This window comes from Aegilops tauschii, chromosome 1 (assembly GCF_002575655.3).
Source record: "Aegilops tauschii subsp. strangulata cultivar AL8/78 chromosome 1, Aet v6.0, whole genome shotgun sequence".
Taxonomy (NCBI): domain Eukaryota; kingdom Viridiplantae; phylum Streptophyta; class Magnoliopsida; order Poales; family Poaceae; genus Aegilops; species Aegilops tauschii.
In genome coordinates, this window is record NC_053035.3 from 16,689,890 (window position 1) to 16,708,978 (window position 19,089).

The following is a 19,089-nucleotide window of genomic DNA, read 5'->3' on the forward strand; positions in this document are numbered from 1 at the left end:
CAGGTCTTATTAGCAAACTACTTACGAATGACATGAAACCAAAGAATCTTCATATAACACTAGGTTACCTCAGCGGGGATATGCATGTCCCCAACAATAAGAATATCATATTTCTTTTTGACAGTAGGAATAGGGAATTCAAAACCTCCAATATCAATATTCGAAAATTTTCCAATAGAATTGATGCTATTCACTTGAGGTTGTTTCTTTGGAAAGTGTACCGTATGCTCATTACCATTAACTTGAAAATTGACATTGTCCTTGTTGCAATCAATAACAGCCCCTGCAGTACTAAAAAATGGTCTACCAAGGATGATCGACATACTTGTGTCCTCAGGTATATCGAGAATAACAAAGATCATTAAAATAGTAACATTTGCAACTACGACAGTTACATCCTCACAAATACCGATGGGTATAGCAGTTGATTTATCAGCCATTTGCAAAGATATTTCAGTTGGTGTCAGCTTATTCAAATCAAGTCTACGATACAAAGAGAAAGGCATAACATTAACACCGGCTCCTAAATCACATAAAGCAGTTTTATCATAGTTTCTTTTAATGGAGCATGGTATAGTTGGTATTCCTGGATCTCCTGGTTTCTTTGGTATTCCACCCTTAAATGTATAATTAGCAAGCATGGTGGAAATTTCAGCTTCCAGTATCTTTCTTTTATTTGTAGCAATATCTTTCATATACTTAGCATAAGGAGACATTTTCAAAATATGAGTCAAGTGCATACGCAAAAAGACAGGTCTAAGCATTTCAACAAAGCGCTCAAAATCTTCATCATCCTTTTACGTGGATGGTTTAGGGGGAAAGGGCATGGGTTTTTGAACCCATGGGTCTCTTTCTTTACCATGTTTCCTAGCAATGAAGTCTCTTTTATCATATCTTTTATTCTTAGGTTGTGGGTTATCAAGATCAACATCAGGTTCTATCTCGACATCATTATCATTACTAGGTTGAGCATCAACATGAAGATCATCATTAACATTATCTCTAGGCTCATATTCATCACCAGAATGTGTTTCAGCATCAGAAATAGAAATATCATTTGGATTCTCAGGTGTGTCTATAGCAGGTTCACTAGAAGCATCCAAAGTCCTATAATCATTCTTTTTCTTTTTGTTACTAGGAGGACTAGATGCATCAGTATTAATTCTCTGAGAGTCTTGTTCAATTCTCTTAGGATGGCCTTCAGGATGCAAAGGTTCCTGAGTCATTTTACCACCTCTAGTCATAACTCTAACAGCATGATCATTCATCTTATTATTCATCTCATTAAGCAAATCATTTTGTGCCTTGAGAATTTGTTCTACTTGAGTTTTTACCATGGAAGCATGTTTACTAACAATCTTGAGATCATTAACAGTTCTACACATATAATCACCCAAGCATTCAAGCATAAAAGCGTTTCTTTTCAATTTTCTACTAGCATATGCATTGAAGTTTTCTTCTTTAACAATAAATGTATTAAATTCATCCAAGCATTGACTAGTAGATTTATTATAGGGAATATCACCTTCATCAAATCTATAGAGAGAATTTACCATTACTACCTGTGTCGGGATATTAAGACCATGCATTTCTTCAATATGTGGTAAATTCTTAACATCTTCAGATTTAAGACGTTTTTCTTTCATAGATTTCTTTGCCTCTTGCATATCTTCAGGACTGAGAAATAGAATACCCCTCTTCTTCGGAGTTGGTTTAGGAGGTGGTTCGGGAAGAGTCCAATCATTATCATTGCTCAATGTATTATTCAAAAGTTCTTCAACTTGTTCAACAGTTCGTTCCCTGAAAACACAACCACACAACTATCTAGGTGGTCCCTAGAAGCGTCGGTTAGTCCATTATAAAAGATATCAAGTATTTATTTTTTCTTGAGAGGATGATCAGGAAAAGCATTAAGTAATTGGAGAAGCCTCCCCCAAGCTTGTGGGAGACTCACTTCTTCAACTTGCACAAAGTTAAATACTTCATGTAAGGCATCTTATTTTTTATGAGTAGGAAAATATTTTTTCAGAGAAGTAATAAATCATATGCTGGGGACTACGCACACAACCAGGGGCAAGAGAATTAAACCATATCTTAGCATCAACCTTTAACGAGAAAGGAAACAACTTAAGAATATAGTAATAGTGAATTTTTTTCCTCATGAGCAAATAGGGTGGCTATGTCATTCAATTTAGTAAGATGTGCCACAACAGTTTCAGATTCATAACCATGGAAAGGATCAGATTCAACCAAAGTAATTAAATCAGGATTGACAAAGAATTCATAATCCTTATCAGTAACAAAGATAGGTGAAGTAGCAAACTTAGGATCATATTGCATTCTAGCATTCAAAGATTTTTCTTTCCACTTGCATAGTAATTTCTTAAGATCATCTCTATCCTTACAAGCAAGAAAGTCCCTAGCTACCTCTCCATCCATAACATAACCTTCAGGTATAACAGGAAATTCATATCTAGGAGAGCTAGGTCTAACAGGTGTTTGAAAGTGTTCATTTCAATAATTTCATCAGTTTCAAAAATATCATTTGTTTTAGCATTCTCAATATCTTTAGCTCTAGCAAGTTATTCATCAAGAAATTCACCAACTGGCACAGTCTTATCTAGAAAAGTACTAGTATCATCATAAGCATCGTGCATAGCAGAAGTAGCATCATCAATTACTTGTGACATATCAGAATAAATAGCAGGTGTAGGTGTCGCAAGCTTACTCAAAACTGTAGATGAATCTAGTGCAGAGCTAGATGGCAGTTCCTTACCTCCCCTCATAGTAGAGGGAAAAATCTTGGTTCTGGTATCTTTCAGATTAATCATAGTGATCAACAGATGTAAATCCCAAGTGACTCAGCAAATAGAGCTATGCTCCCCGGCAACGGCGCCAGAAAAAGGTCTTGATAACCCACAAGTATAGGGGATCGAAACAATTTTCGAGGGTAGAGTATTAAACCCAAATTTATTGATTCGACACAAGGGGAGCCAAAGAATATTCACGAGTACTAGCAGTTGAGTTGTCAATTCAACCACACCTATAAGACTCAATATCTGCAGCAAAGTATCTAGTAGCAAACTAGTATGGAAGTAACAGTAACACTCGCAAAAGTAACAGTAGCTGTTTTGTAGTGATTGTAATAGTAGTAACAACGAAACTAACTTAGCAAAGATCAATAAGTCAAAAGCTTGTAGGCATTGGATCGGCAATGATAATTGTGTTGGATAATATTCATCATGTAAAAGTTATAACCTAGGGTGACACAGAACTAGCTCCAATTCATCAATATAATGTAGGCATGTATTCCATATATAGTCATACGTGCTTATGAAAAAGAACTTGCATGACATCTTTTATCCTACCCTCCCTTGGCAGCGGGGTCCTAATGGAAACTAAGGGATATTAAGGCCTCCTTTTAATAGAGAACCGGACCAAAGCATTATTAGTTAGTGAATACATGAACTCCTCAAACTACGGTAATCACCGGAAAGAATCCCAATTATTGTCACCTTGGGGTATGCGGATCATAACTCGTAATAGGTGTCTACGACTTGCAAGATAGGATCAGGAACACAAAATATATTCATGAAAACATAATAGGTTCAGATCTGAAATCATGGCACTCAGGCTCTAGTGACAAGCATTAAGCATAGCAAAGTCATAGCAACATCACTCTACTAGGAAAAGGGCTATAGATGATATGGCCACTAATGGCGCACCAGACATGTGGTGTGCCATTACTATATACTAATGGCGCACCACGTGTTGGTGCGCCATTAGTAATATATTACTAATGGCGCACCTGGTGTCTCGTTGCGCCATTAGTAGTTTTGAAAAAAAAAATAAAAAATATATTACTAATGGCGCACCGTGGTACAGTGCGCCATTACTAGTTGACATAGTAATGGCGCACCACACCCACCGTGCGCCATTAGTAGTTTTGAAAAAAAATAAAAAAAGTTTGTTAGTAATGCCGAGCCCCACCTCCCCTCGCCCCGTCGCCCCCTCCCCTCGCCGCCCCCTTGCCCCACCTCCCCTCGCCCCGTCGCCCCACCGTCCCAACCACCCGCCACCGCCGACGCCACCCGCCACCGCCCCGGCGCCCCTCGCCCCGTCGCCCCCCTCCCCTCGCCGCCCCTTGCCCCACCTCCCCTCGCCCCATCGCCCCACCGTCCCAACCACCCGCCGACGCCGCCCGCCACCGCCCCGGTGCCCCTCGCCCCGTCGCCCCCCTCCCCTCGCCGCCCCCTTGCCCCACCTCCCCTCGCCCCGTCGCCCCGTCGCCCGAACGGCGCCCCGTCGACTTAACGGCGCCCCCCTGGTGCCCCGCCGCCCCCACCACCTGCCCGTCGGCCCCTGCGCCCGCGCCGCCCCCGGAGCCAGGCTCGCCGCCGCCCCTGCGCCCGCGCCGCCCACCTGGTAAAACTTTGCATAAAATTTTCTCTCATTCCGTAAGGCCATTTTGTTTGGTTACAGTTTAAACTATATATGCAGCTATATTGGTTAGCTGAATCTCATAGGATTACAGAGTGCAGCTCTGTCGCAGTTTGTCTCAGTTCAAGAAAAAATTGGATCTAGAAATTTTGGTTTTGATTTTGCTGCAAAGATGATAACCTCAGCAACAATTTTGGTTTGAAAATCTATATAAAATACTGTGAGAAGAAATTCTCACAGTTTCAGGTAAAAAAAAACATCTACAAAATTAATTCGATCTTGCTTAAAGGTGCATGAGGAGGTTGAGCTTATTTGTGTGATCCCATACCCCTTGATTTGATTCTGCACTTGTGTAATTAGGCCACCGTAGCTAGCTGAATCAACATTAGTTGTAATATAGCCGAGGTATAGGGTTAGGAGAGGAGTGACATGGAGCAATTGAAGATGTATGTGCGCCTATGTTAGAGTTTCAATGGAGATGTCAATCTCCAGATTGGCTCCATCTCAGCTGTTGTAGTTTTTCTTCACTTGGTCTTAGAAACTTCAATAGGGCAAACCTTATGTGATGATACAGGTTGTTAGTTGCTACTAGAAAGTGTTGAGAGATATTAAAGCGGTGTAACAATTGCTGTCGGGTTTAGCAACTGATATCTTCTTCATCTCCTTTTGCACTGCTTACATGTAAGGTATTGTAGTTTACATAGTTATCTGCACAAATAGTTGATTATCTATTCTACATAATTTCTAATCTGATGTTTGCATTTCCTAACTGTAGCATTTTTTTCTCAGACCAAGGCAAATGAAATCGACTAAAGAAAGAAATAGCATTTACCAATTACCACTAACCATGGCACTAATGTTTCACCTTAGATCATATGTTTGTTCTTTGATACACATGTGGGAAACCTTCTAAACAACAACCTATTGGTAGTTGTTCTTTGTATTATGGAATACATCGCATGTTTTATAAATTGGGTCAGATGTATAATTAGTTGATGTATAATCCTGGTACTAATTGGTCTCTTCTGCTGCTTATCAGAGATGGGGGGAAGCAGCCACCGCCGCTCTGCCTCACCGGAGTACGAGTTGGATGGTTTCGAGTTCTTCAGTGTCATACTTGGGACTTCAGTATCAGCCACGAGGCAGGTATATTAAACGAGAGATCTCCCCTTCACCCATCTCATTATGATAACTCTGTTGTTTGCTACATCACTCCTTGTCCCAAATTGCAGAGGCTGCCTGACACTTTTATGAACATGCTGGGTGAAGATCCGCCAGATAATGTGAAGCTCCGACAGGCCGGCAGCGGGGTTCGCAGGCTGTGGGACGTGGAGTTGGTGATCGAGGAGGGCCACCTGTACCTGTGCCGTGGCTGGGAGAAGTTCTACAGTGCCTACAACCTGCGGACCGGGTACTTTCTTCTCTTCAGGTACGACGATGACGCCACAATGCTCATCGTGAAGGTTTTCAACACGACTATGTGTCACATGCGCTATGCTGACGACGAAGATGCCAGTGCGTTCTGGCTCTTCTTATTCCTCTACATTTGGCTTTGTCTCACATCGATTGTTAACGGTCATTGTTGCATTTGGACAGGCAATGGGAGCAGCAGCAGCGACACTGGCTACAGCCAAAGCAGCAGCGATTATGGCTGTAGCAAAAGCAACAGAGATTCTGGCTTTAGCGAAAGCAGCAGCGATTCTGGCAGCAGCAAAGACAGCAAGAAGGATGATCCGGACTGGAGTGGGGGAGAAGAGGAGCAGAGTGGGGATGAGGAGCTGCAGGATGACGATGGGCATCAGGCTGAGGATGACCTAGCGCTGGTGGTGGCTGACCATGGGCAAGAGATGGTGGTGGCTGACCATGGGCAAGAGATGGTGGTGGCTGAGGATGACCTAGCGATGGTCGTGCCCGTCCTGCCTGAAGGTGGCCTCGCGATGGTGGTGGTGCCTGACAATGACCACGCACCGGTGGTGGCGCCGGCGATCCCACAGCTGGGCGACATGACCACGCCAATTGTGGTAGAAGACTACATCCCACAGCTGCCTCCACCGCCTCGCCGCTCTTGGCGCATCAGGCTAAGGAAGGAGAAGGAGAAGAACAATGAGAACTGAACTATGTCAGGTATGTCAGATCTCCAAAATGATATATATATATATATATATACTTAGTTACCTATGTTATCTCTAATATGCTTAGTTTCCTATAGGTTAGCTCCAAAATTACTTATGTTAGCACAAAATGATCAAGTTTACATAATAAGCTTATAGTCTTCTTCTTATTCTTCTTACTCTTCTTATTTTCCAAAATGACATAGGTTAGCTTCATTTTACCTAAGTTGGCTCTAATATGCTAACTTAGAGAGCTTATATGCTTAGTTTCCTATAGGTTAGCTCCAAAATTACTTATGTTAGCACAAAATGATCAAGTTTACATAATAAGCTTATAGTCTTCTTCTTATTCTTCTTATTCTTCTTCTTATTCTTCTTCTAGTATTCTTCTAGTGTTCTTCTTCTTCTAGTATTCTTCTAGTCTTCTTCTTCTTCTCTTCTTCTTCTTCTTCTTCTTCTTCTTCTAACTTCTTGTTTATCATTTTGCAGATTTGATTTAATTCACGAAAGCTTGCATGGATGGAGTGCTTCTTTTCCATTTGTGTTTTTATTTTGTATCAATGTGAAACTTTTGTGAATTGATGGATAACGGTGTTGGATAAACAATGTGAAACTTTTGTAATATGTAACGATGGAACTATGTGTTGGCTATGTATGTATATATGATGAAACTTGTGTGTTTGATATGATTGTTATATGGATGCTTGTTGTATATATATGTGTTGGATATCTCATATGTGAAATAGTGACCTGAGATTAAGAAAAAATGAATTTTTTTTAAAAAAATTGTTACTAATGGCGCACTTCCATGTGGTGCGCCATTAGTATACCAGCTACTAATGGCGCACCTGCGGGATACTAATGGCGCACCTGTGGTGCGCCATTACTAAAATATTCTAGTGGCGTGGTACTAATGGCGCACCTGGTACTAATGGCGCACCTGTAGTGCGCCATTAGTAGCCAAAATAGGTGCGCCATTAGTAGGCCTTTTCCTAGTAGTGTCAATATGAGAACATACAGGATACTAGGGATCAAACCCTAACAAAACTAACTCAATTACATGATAAATCTCATCCAACCCATCATCGTCCAGCAAGCCTACAATGGAATTACTTACGCACGGCGGTGAGCATCATGAAATTGGTGAAAGAAGAAGGTTGGTGATGATGATGGCGACGAATCCCCCTCTCCGGAGCCCCGAACGGACTCCAGATCAGCCCTCCCGATGAAGAACAGGAGGCGGAGGCGGCTCCATATCGTAAAACACGATTAATCCTTCTGTCTGATTTTTCTCCCCGAATAGGTATTTATATGTTGGAGTTAGGGTCGGAGGAGGTCTAAGGGGCCCACAAGCCTGCAGGGCACACCCTAGGAGGGCGGGCGTGCCCCAGGGCTTGTGGCCTCTGGGTGGCCCCCCTCTGGTAACTTCTTGCACTAGTGTTTTTTATATATTCCATCAAAATTCTCCGTAAATTTTCAGCTCAATCCGAGAAATTTTGATTTCTGCACAAAAACAACACCATGGCAATTGTGCTGAAAACAACGTCAGTTCGGGTTAGTTTCATTCAAAGCATGCAAATTAGAGTCCAAAACTAGGGCAAAAGAGTTTGGAAAAGTATATACGATGGAGATGTATCAGCGGGTGAGTGCCCACCACTGATGTCATTATAACAGTGGCGGGAGGTCAGTGGCTGGAGCCGCTGAGATCCTTGCCCGCCACTGCTAGGCATTCCTGCAGTAGTGGGCGCGCTTGTCTGATTGCTGTGGGGATCTAGATCTTGCAACAAACTAGTTTTTGCGGGGGAGAAAATTGCAAAAATGGCGCAATTGCAAACCCATGATGTAGAAAGAGGATGCTCCTGAGCCATCTAACTAAACAAAGATCCAACAACTACAGAGCCCTCGATGCGCACAGAGATCTGTTGGGTGAACAGAAGCTCCCAGATTGCACAGACTGCTGCTTGATACGTCTCCGACGTATCTATAATTTATGAAGTATTCAAGCCATGTTTACAACAGTTTTATATGGTTTTGGTATGATTTGATTAGAACTAAGCTAGACTGATGTTGTCTTCAGCAGAACTACCGTGGTGTCGATTTTTTGTAGAAATAAAAGTTCTCAGAATGGGCTGAAAATTTACGGTGATATTTTATGGACCAAAAGAGAACCCCGAAGCACAAGAGTTGGACCAGAAGAGTCCCGAGGCGACGACAAGGTAGGGGGGCACCTCCTACACCCCCCCCCCCGGAGGGTGATCCTACCTTGTCGCTGCCTCGTGGACCCCCTTGACGTGAGACCGATGCCAAAAATAACTATAAATACCAAAAACCCCAGAAATAAACCTAGATCGGGAGTTCCGCCGCTGCAAGCCTCTGTAGCCATGAAAAATCAATCTAGGCCCTCTCTGGCACCCTGCCGGAGGGGGGCATCATCACTGGAGGCAATGGAGGAGGATCCCGGAGGGCGCCATCATCACCATGGAGGCCAAGGACCAGAGGGAGAACCTCTCCCCATCTAGGGGGAGGCCATGGAGGAGGAAGCACAAGGGGGAGACCCTCCCCCCCTCTCTCTCGGTGGCGCCGGAGTGCCACCGGGGGAACCATCGTCGCGGTGATTGTCTTCATCAACATCACCTTCTTCATCACCGTCATCATCTCTTTTACGTGGTCCACTCTCCCGCACCCCGCTGTAATCACCTACTTGAACATTGTCCTTTGTGCGACATATTATGATCCAATGATGTGTTGCCATCCTATGATGTTTTGAGTAGATTTCTTTTGTCTTTTGGGTTGATTGATGATCTAGATTGGTTTGAGTTGTATGTTTTATTTTGGTGCTGAGCTATGGTGCCTTCCGTGCCGCGCACACATGGAGGATTCCCGTTGTAGGGTGTTGGAATACGTTCATGATTCACTTATAGTGGGTTGCTTGAGTGACAGAATCATAAACCCGAGTAACGGGGTTGTTGCGTATGGGATAAAGAGGACTTGATACTTGAATGCTATTGTTAGGTTTTACCTTAATGATCTTTATAGTTGCGGATGCTTGCTAGAGTTCCAATCATAAGTGCGTATGATCCAAGGAGAGAAAGTATGTTAGCTTATGCCCCTCCCTCATATAACATTGCAATGACGACCACCGATCTTGTTAACAATTGCCTAGGATAATTCCGCACACCGATCCATCATTATTCCACACTCACTATTTATAATATATAGTAATATATTCTAAATTTATGTTAACAACACCTATTTTTATATTTTAGTTCTCTGGTATCATACAAAGCTATCTTCTTCATACCCACAATGTAGTTTTATTTCTTGTTTCTAGATGGAAGCAAACGTTCGGTGTACGTAGAGTCGTATCAGTGGCAAATAGGACTTGAGAGAATATTGATCTTACCTTTAGCTCCTTGTGGGTTTGACACTCCATACTTAGCACTTCCACCTTTGGAAATTGCTATGATGATTCCTTGCACTTGGGCATTATCAAGCTCTTCTCTGGCGCACTTGCCGGGGAGCAATAGCATGGGGTTGATATTCTCGTTTGTGCTTGTTTGCTTTCTTCACTAAGTAGATTTTGTTTTCCCTTTTATTTTTGTTTTCTTTATTTATGGGTGAAACAAACAAAAAAATTAAAATAATGAAAATACAAAAATTTTATTTGCCTCTTATGCCTAAAAACTTTTTCAAAAAGAGAAGTGATTGGAAAGTTCTACATTGGAGAAGTGAGGGTCGACCTTGAACACTTGTGTTCATGCTCGTGGTAACAATGTAGAATTTTTCAAGGAAGTTTCTCAAAAATAATTTTTCAAGGAAGTTTCTCAAAGCGACGAAATGCGTAATAAATGTTGCTATCACAAAGGGCAATACAATGTGACGTTCCTTTGCATTAAAGGTTTTCACATCCAAAATTAAAAACCGCATGACAACCTCTGCTTCCCTCTGCGAAGGGCCTATCTTTTACTTTCTTGTATTTGCTTTTATGCAAGAGTCAATTGTATTCCTTCTTATTTCAACCTCAATTATTCCTTAGTTGTCAAGCATTACGTGGTGGGGAAAGATCTAGGAACATATGGCCATTCAAATATATTTGATCATGAATTATTATTGTTGACAATTATATATATGATAAATAAGTTGGGAGGCGAAACATTAAGCCCATATCTTTCTCTGTGTTCGACGGATACTATTTGTTCTAAAATATGCTTTGAGTTTTAGCAATCATGGAATACAATATGATAGTTGAGTATGTGGAATTTGCTAAATCAAAGCTCTTACATAGACCCTTCCTGAAAATAAGATGAATTGCAATTGTTTGGTGACTGAAATCCTAGTTTGTTAGTACTCAAGAAACTTTATGGTCTATACTTTAACATGTGCATTGCTTGCTACTTGATCATGAGAAGTTTATGAGAGGAGCTACTGTTTGTGATAATGAATAATGCTAGAAAAAGTGTTTGGAAATATCATTGATCAAATTTATGCACTATGCTAGAATTCACACTTCATAAATTATTTCTTTTATCATTTACCTACTCGAGGACGTGCAGGAATTAAGCTTGGGGGTGCTGATACGTCTCCGACGTATCTATAATTTACGAAGTATTCATGCCATGTATACAACAATTTTATATGGTTTTGGTATGATTTGATTAGAACTAACCCAGACTGAAGTTGTTTTCAACAAAACTACTGTGGTGTCTTTTTTGTGCAGAAATAAAAGTTCTCAGAATGGGCTGAAAGTATACGGTCATTTTTTATAGACCAAAAGAGAACCCCGAAGCACAAGAGTTGGACCAGGAGAATCCTGAGGTGAAGACAAGGTAGGGGGCACGCCCTACCCCACGGGAGGGTGCTCCTACCTTGTCGCTGCCTCGTGGACCCCCTTGAGATGAGACCAACGCCAAAAATTCCTATAAATACCAAAACCCCCAGAAATAAACCTAGATCAGCAGTTCCGCAGCCACAAGCCTCTGTAGCCATCAAAAATCAATCTAGGCCTTCGTTGGCACCCTACCGGAGGGGGCCTTCACCATCGGAGGCCATGGAGGAGGATCCCGGAGGGGGTCATCATCGCCATGGAGGCCAAGGACCAGAGGGAGAACATCTCCCCATCTAGGGGGAGACCATGGAGGAGGAAGCACAAGGGGGAGACCCTCTCCCCCTCTCTCTCGGTGGCGCCGGAGTGCCACCAGGGGAACTATCGCCGCGGTGATCGTCTTCATCAACATCACCTTCTTCATCACCATCCTCATCTCTTTTACGCGGTCCACTCTCCCGCACCCTGCTATAATCACCTACTTGAACATGGTGCTTTATGCCACATATTATGAACCAATGATGTGTTGCCATCCTATGATGTTTTGAGTAGATTTCTTTTGTCTTTTGGGTTGATTGATGATCTAGATTGGTTTGAGTTGTATGTTTTATGTTGGTGTTGTCCTATGGTGCCTTCCGTGCCGTGCACACTTCGAGGATTCCTGTTGTACAGTGTTGTAATACGGTCATGATTCGCTTATAGTGGGTTGTTTGAGTGACAGAATCATAAACCCGAGTAAGGGGGTTATTGTGTATGGGATAAAGGGGACTTGATACTTTAATGCTATGGTTGGGTTTTACCTTAATGATCTTTAGTAGTTGCGGATGCTTGCTATAGTTCCAATCATAAGTGCATATGATCCATGGAGAGAAAGTATGTTAGCTTATGCCTCTCCCTCATACAAAATTGCAATGACGGCCACCGATCTTGTTAACAATTGCCTAGGATAATTTTGCACACCGATCCATCATTATTCCACACTCGCTATTTATAAATACAGTAATATATTCTACTTTATGTTAACAGCACCTATTTTTATATTTTAGTTCTCCGGTATCATACAAAGCTATCCTCTTCATACCCACAACATAGTTTTATTTCTCATTTCTAGATGGAAGCAAATGTTCGGTGTATGTAGAGTCGTATCAATGGCAGATAGGACTTGAGAGAATATTGATCTTACCTTTAGCTCCTTGTGGGTTCAACACTCCATACTTATCACTTCCACCTTTGGAAATTGCTATGATGATTCCTTGCACTTCGAGATTATCATTGCCACGTGGCCACTTTTGCCGTCTGTGGCAGACGGCAATGAAGCCTTTGCTGTCGGTGGCAGACGGCAAAGAGCCTGTATTGTTACTGTTTTTTCTGTTTTTTGTTATATCCCTGCATTTTCAAAAGACATAAATGATATATATAGTTTAAACCTCAAACATAGCCCATGTATCCAAAATCTAGCAGTCCATCAACGCAACAGAACACATAGAGTATTAAAATGTCCAATACATACATAGTTTCACGGAATTCATGAACATACATACATAGTTTCACGGAGTCATTCAACATACATTGTTCATCAACAAAATCAATACAGAAACTAAAACTAGCAGTCTATCAATGCCAGCTTCCATGAAGTGAATGAAAACTGTAAAAATGGGAGTAAGCAAGTTAGAAGATGAAGAGGAATAATAAGAAGAGGAAGAAGAAGAAGAGGAAGAAGAAGAAGTAGACTAGAAGAAGAAGAGTAGAAGAAGAAGAAGAAAAGTAGAAGAAGAAGAAGAAGAAAAGTAGAAGAAGAAGAAGAAGAAGAAGAAGAAGACTGGAAGAAGAAGAAGAAGAAGAAGACTAGAAGAAGAAGAAGAAGAAGAGGAAGAAGAAGACTAGAAGAAGAAGAAGGTTTTTACCCTTTTCCTTCTCATTCTTCTTCTTTTATTCTTTCTTTTACTTCTCTTTCTTCTTCTATTCTTTCTTTTTCTCCTCTTCCTTTTTTTTCTTCTTATTCCTTATTTGTGTCAGTTTACAGCTTACATAGGTAATTATGCCATTTTTGAGCTAACTAAGCTTATTATGTCAATTTGGAGGAATATAAGGTAAGTATAGGTTATTTTTGTGCTAACCTAAGTAATTATGCCATTTTTTCGCTAACCTAGGTAAAATGGATCATTTTGGAGCTAACCTAGCTAAAATGGATCATTTTTTAGCTAACCTAGGTAAAATGGATCATATTGGAGCTAACCTAGGTAAAATGGGTCATTTTGCAGCTAACCTAGCTAATTATGCCATTTTGGAGCTAACCTAGCTAATTATGCCATTTTTTACATAAGTAAGCTAAGTATACGTCTTTATTGAGCTAACCTAGGTAACTAAGCATATTAGAGCTAATTTAGCATTTTAGAGCTAACTTAGAGCTAACTTAGGTCATTTTGGAGCTAACATAGGTAAAATTGATCATTTTGAAGCTAATTAAGCTTATTATGTCATTTTCGAGGAAAATAAGCTAAGTATATGACATATATATGAGGTTACCAAGGTTGTTATGCTATTTCGAACCTAAGTAAGCTAATTATGCCATTTTTTACATAAGTAAGCTAAGTGTATGTCATTATTGAGCAAACCTATGTAACTAAGCATATTAGAGATAACTTAGCATATTAGAGCTAACTTAGGTCATTTTGGAGGAAACAAAGCTAAGTATAGATTGTTTTAGAGCTAACTATGTAAAATGGATCATTTTGGAGATAAGTAAGCTAATTATGACATTTTGGAGGAAAATAAGCTAAGTCCAGGTCATTATGGTAAGCAATTTGAAGGGAATAAAGCTAAGTCTAGGTCATTATGCATTTGTTAAGGAAAACACTAAAGAAAACTTACCGTCATCACGGAGGTGAAGCACCGGCGTGACTTGTGCCGGTACCACCACCTAGAGAAGGATCGTGTCATGCTTGTCTGGAGGCACGCTGCACCCAAGATCATTTCCAATTTCTCGTTAGCATGACGACACTGAAATGTTAATACTAGTAACTAATGACCATTCAAATTAAACTCACCGTGGTCCCCGGAGCAATCTCTGGCATTGGTGGAGGGGTCTGACCAGACTTCTGGAACACAGAATGCACATTTGGTTTTGACGAGTCAGTCATACTAGTTAGTAACAAACATTACATGAATGATTTGGCTAATATGCAGAAGAAACTTACCACGAGGAGCTCGTACATGGCCCGGTTCTGCATGTCAATTCATGCTCTCTCCTCCTCCAACATCTTTGCCGTCTTCTCCTCCAACACCCACTGCTTCTCCTCCGACTGTCGGTCCCTCTCTGCCAGAAGCGTCTGGGTTCTATCTCTCTCACTCTGAAGAGCAGCCTGCAACACCACTCCTCGTTAGCATTGTAATCATCGATGACCGCACACACAATGTAATGGAGGAAAGATAGCTAAGTCCGTATAACTAACCTCTAAGGCAAGCTCGACTGGCCATTGACGAGGCCTCATCTCAGGAGCGGAGCTTGACTGGCACGCCTTGATCACTAGGCGAATGCGAGGACAACGGATAAGTCCATCTCCAATGGCTATCGAGCCATGGGACCTCCCGCCACCAGATATCATCACCAGCTCTGGATCAAACTACTGGCTCGGGTTAAAGTCCTCCCCTTTCCTCACCTTCCCCTCATCTCTGTACTTCCCGAGTTTGTTATGGGATGAGATGTTGGTGAAGTTCTTTGGATTATCGAGGTCAGATGGCTAGAATGCCTTGACCTTCTTCTACGGCCCAGTATGGGCCATGGCATAGAGGTCGAACACCTCTGGCACCTCTGCCTTATTGTGTTTTGCATGAAAGAGAGGAACAGAGTAAATTAGTAATTAAAGGTCTCAAGCTAGCATGAAGAATAAATTGCATGAATTATGAAGGAAACCACATACCCAGTTCCGCCCAAATTGAAATAAGTTGGCGCTGCCTTGATGGTGTGGCACACCTACCATTTGGGCATGCTTGTCCTTGCCATTGTTGTGTTGGGAAAGCCATTCCTATGAGCACCACTCATCGACCAACACCTCCCAACAGTCCATCTGATCTGCACACCATCTCAGGGGCACCTAAGTTAGTAAATAGAAACTTGAGCGCTACGCCTACGAATCAAATGAAGGAAACTAAGTACAAGGCTTTAAGAATAGGTAATTACAGTCATGTACTAGTCCTTCTGTAGAAACTTCTCGCGGCACGCTGACTTGGGCTTCTTAATACCACACGAGGCGTAGTAGTCTCGAACAGCCTGCACCCGAGCCTCGTGTCGTAAGTTTTGTAGTAGGCGCGTGCACTCGGCATTGATAACCTTTGCCGCGGACTCCTCGTATCCCTCCTCACACCTGTAGAAGGTCTGCAATCAAACGAGACAACATTGATTAGTACAACAACTAGCTATTTGAAGATTTTTAATTGTGTATAGGAGAAATTACCCAAAACATTCTTATCACCATATCTGCCCTCGTGTGGCACAAGACACCATCGATCATCTCCTCCGGTGGGGCCGGGGCAGCCATGTAGTGCTCCCAGCTCAATCCTAGCTCAGGAACCTGACCCTCACCGGGCAACGTGACAAATCCCGGGTAGTTTTGCCGGCAAATCACACCAAGGCCGGTGTTGGTCCTGTACACATCATCAGCGTGGTGCCAACCCCTCCAGTATGACAAGGCCAACGCATTAGGTATTTTAAGAAACATGGAGGCAAATGGTACAAAAAGAGTAAATGCACTTACATCTCCCCATCAGGGAAAATTAACCACCTCTGCTCGCGGGTTGACGGCACGGGCAGGAGCCGTGTACAACCACGCTGGTAGACGGTGCCCCCCTCAACCACCTCGCCCTCGCTATCAGCCAGATCCCCGCCACCATCAACATCGCCACTCGGCCCCTCGGGCGGACCCGTCCAGGCACCCCATCCGGATGTCTCCTATGACGGAGTCTCATGGAGCCAAGTCACGTGGGCCGAAGTCTCGTGGGCCGAAGGCCCGTCGACCCGAGGCTCGTCGACCAGAGTCCGCGTAGCCTCCTCCTCAGACGTGTCCACCCTAGCAGTCCTGTGCTCGGGTGAATCAACTAGGGGTGGCGGCGAGGAAGGCGTCGGAGCCTGCCTGGCTCTCCCACGGCCAGGTCCTCCACGACCTTCTCTCTTCTTCCCTCCCCGACCTCCTCCCCCGGTGGGAAACGACACGATGAAGAAGCGCCCACCGCTGTCTTCATACTCTCGACCAACGCTCTCCGAAGAGTCTAGGGTGGAATGGAAGTACCCTCCCATCACGCGCCAATGAAGGAGCCTCGGAGCGCTCCTTAACCACGCCCACTATCTTTCAACACCTTCCATGACATAGAGTAAATGAAATTAGTAAAACATTAAAAAAATATCGACATGAATAATAATATGCATATAATTAACTATTACTAGTGTACCTTAAGCTACGACACCAGTCGGTCAGGCTAAGACCAGAAGATCCTCGACCATCGACCCCTCGCCCCTCAACCCCTCGGCGACCCTCGACCCCTCGGTGATGAGGATTAAAAGCCATGTTTTGAAACTTCAAAGAACCAAACTGACAAAAAATCACGGCGTAGAAAGAGAAACGAAAGACGAAATAGTACATAGTGAGAGGTTGTGAAACTAGGATGATATTCTGTACCAGCTTTTTTAACGAATTTGAGACGACTTCTTCACCATCATCCTCTCAAATTCGTTAAAAAAGCTGGTACAGAATATCATCATAGTTGCATAACCTCTCACTACGTATTGTTTAATCTTTGGTTTCTCTTTCTACGGTTTGATTTTTTTTCATGAGTCAGTATGGGTGTTTCAAGTTTCAACACTTGGCTTTTAATCGTCAGTGATCGTCGACCCCACGACCCTCGACCCCTCACCCCTCGACCCCTCGTCGGTCCTCGACCCCTCGGCAATCCTTGACCCCTCGGCGATCATCGACCCCTCGCCCCTCAACCCCTCGGGGAACGTTGACCCCTCGTCGATCCTCGACCCCTCGGTAATCCTCGACCCCTGACCCCTCAGCAATCCTCGACCCTCGAACCCTCGGCGGTCCTGTCGAACACCTTCACTGTGAGCATGGTGCGGCTGTTGTCATAGCTTATGATGCGGACGTGCCTGAGCTAAAGGTCATCAGCGTGGGCGAACTGCTTCCATCCGTTCTTCGCGCACGGATGGAAGCAGTTCACCCATGGTCTGGACATTCAGCTCGGGCACGTCTTCATCTTAAGCTACGACACCAGTCGGTCAGCACTCGGACCGGAAGATCCTTGCCCCTTGACCTCGACCCGTCGCCCCTCGACCACTCGACCCCTCGGTGACCCTCGACCCCTGATGTCGGTGTCAAAACCGGCAGATCTCGGGTAGGGGGTCCCAAGCTGTGTGTCAGGGATCGATGGGTAACAAGAGACAGGGGACACGATGTTTACCCAGGTTCGGGCCCTCTCTATCGAGGTAATACCCTACTTCCTGCTTGATTGATCTTGATGAATATATGGTTACAAGAGTTGATCTACCTCGAGATCATATGTTGTGGTCTAAGACCTAAGGGTATGATGAGTAATGTCATAATGATCTAGCGACTAGCCTGGCCTCGGCTTATATAATGTACCACAGGCCTAGGATAACAAGAGTCCTAGTCGAATACGCCGGTGGAGAGGAGTCCTTGTCTTGATCACCAAGTCTCGTGGAATCTTCCTTGTGTATGCATCGGCTATCCGAACTGACCCATGAGTAAACGGCCATGGGGGTCCTCGGCCCAATCCAACTGATCGGGAGACGACGTGGTGAGTACCTCCTAGTCCAGGACACCGTGAGTAGCCCCCTGAACCGGTCTTCAAGTTGGGGACGCTCCTCAGTTCTTCCGAACTGTTCTTCGTCTTCGTTCGTCGGTCTTGAAAACTAGTTCAACAAATCATCCCATCTTCTATCTTGAGGATCGCCGAAGTGAATCCGAAGAGTTTACACGTCAGGTATCCGAGGAGCCCCTTTAAGCCCTTGGCCTTTATCAATGCCTTGTTATTTTTTACGCCACACCTCGGGTTTGAAGTTGTTCCCATGCGGCGGTGTCCTCTTGCATCCGAGCTCCAACGCCGGACTGCATTCGAGATATCTTTTGCAGTCGAGCACCAACACCGGACTATATCCGAGCTCCAACGCCAAACTATATCCGAGGTGTCATAGATCACCTTGGCTTGAAAAAGTTTGAAGGAGGTTATCCAAGTTTAACGCTGAAAAGTTCTCTATGGAACGAGCTTTATGCCGGACCACTTCCGAGCTCCAACGATGGTCAGCGTCCGAGGTGTCGTAAACTACCTCGGTGTTTTAAAAGATTGAACGAATTCAGCCGAGCTTAATGCCGGAAATGCCCTCTATGGAGCCAGCCACTGGTGCCCGAGCTTTATGCCGAACTGCTTCTGAGGTGGTGCACCACCCCGACCGCGGGCTGATTTTTTTGAATAGTTTTGATTGGTGCAATTTATTCTCCGCCGAGATATATAGCCAGTATATGTATATCGAGTAGCCGTCAAGGTGTGTGTCGGTCCAAACCCCAAGATGCACCTGAAGGAAAACATAAAACCGTTGATCCTAGTAGCCCCTGAGACTCAGGTCAATTTGCAAAATCGGTCTAAGGATCAACTCCTAGCTCGACAGCATACGTAGGAACAGAAACGCTGTGTAATATATTA

General features: G+C 43.5%; 1 pseudogene; it reads right to left on the reverse strand.

Moving 5' to 3' along the window:
• Positions 1 to 12,976: 12,976 nt before the first annotated feature.
• On the reverse strand, positions 12,977 to 16,666 carry LOC141026863 (uncharacterized; annotated as a pseudogene).
• Positions 16,667 to 19,089: the final 2,423 nt, after the last annotated feature.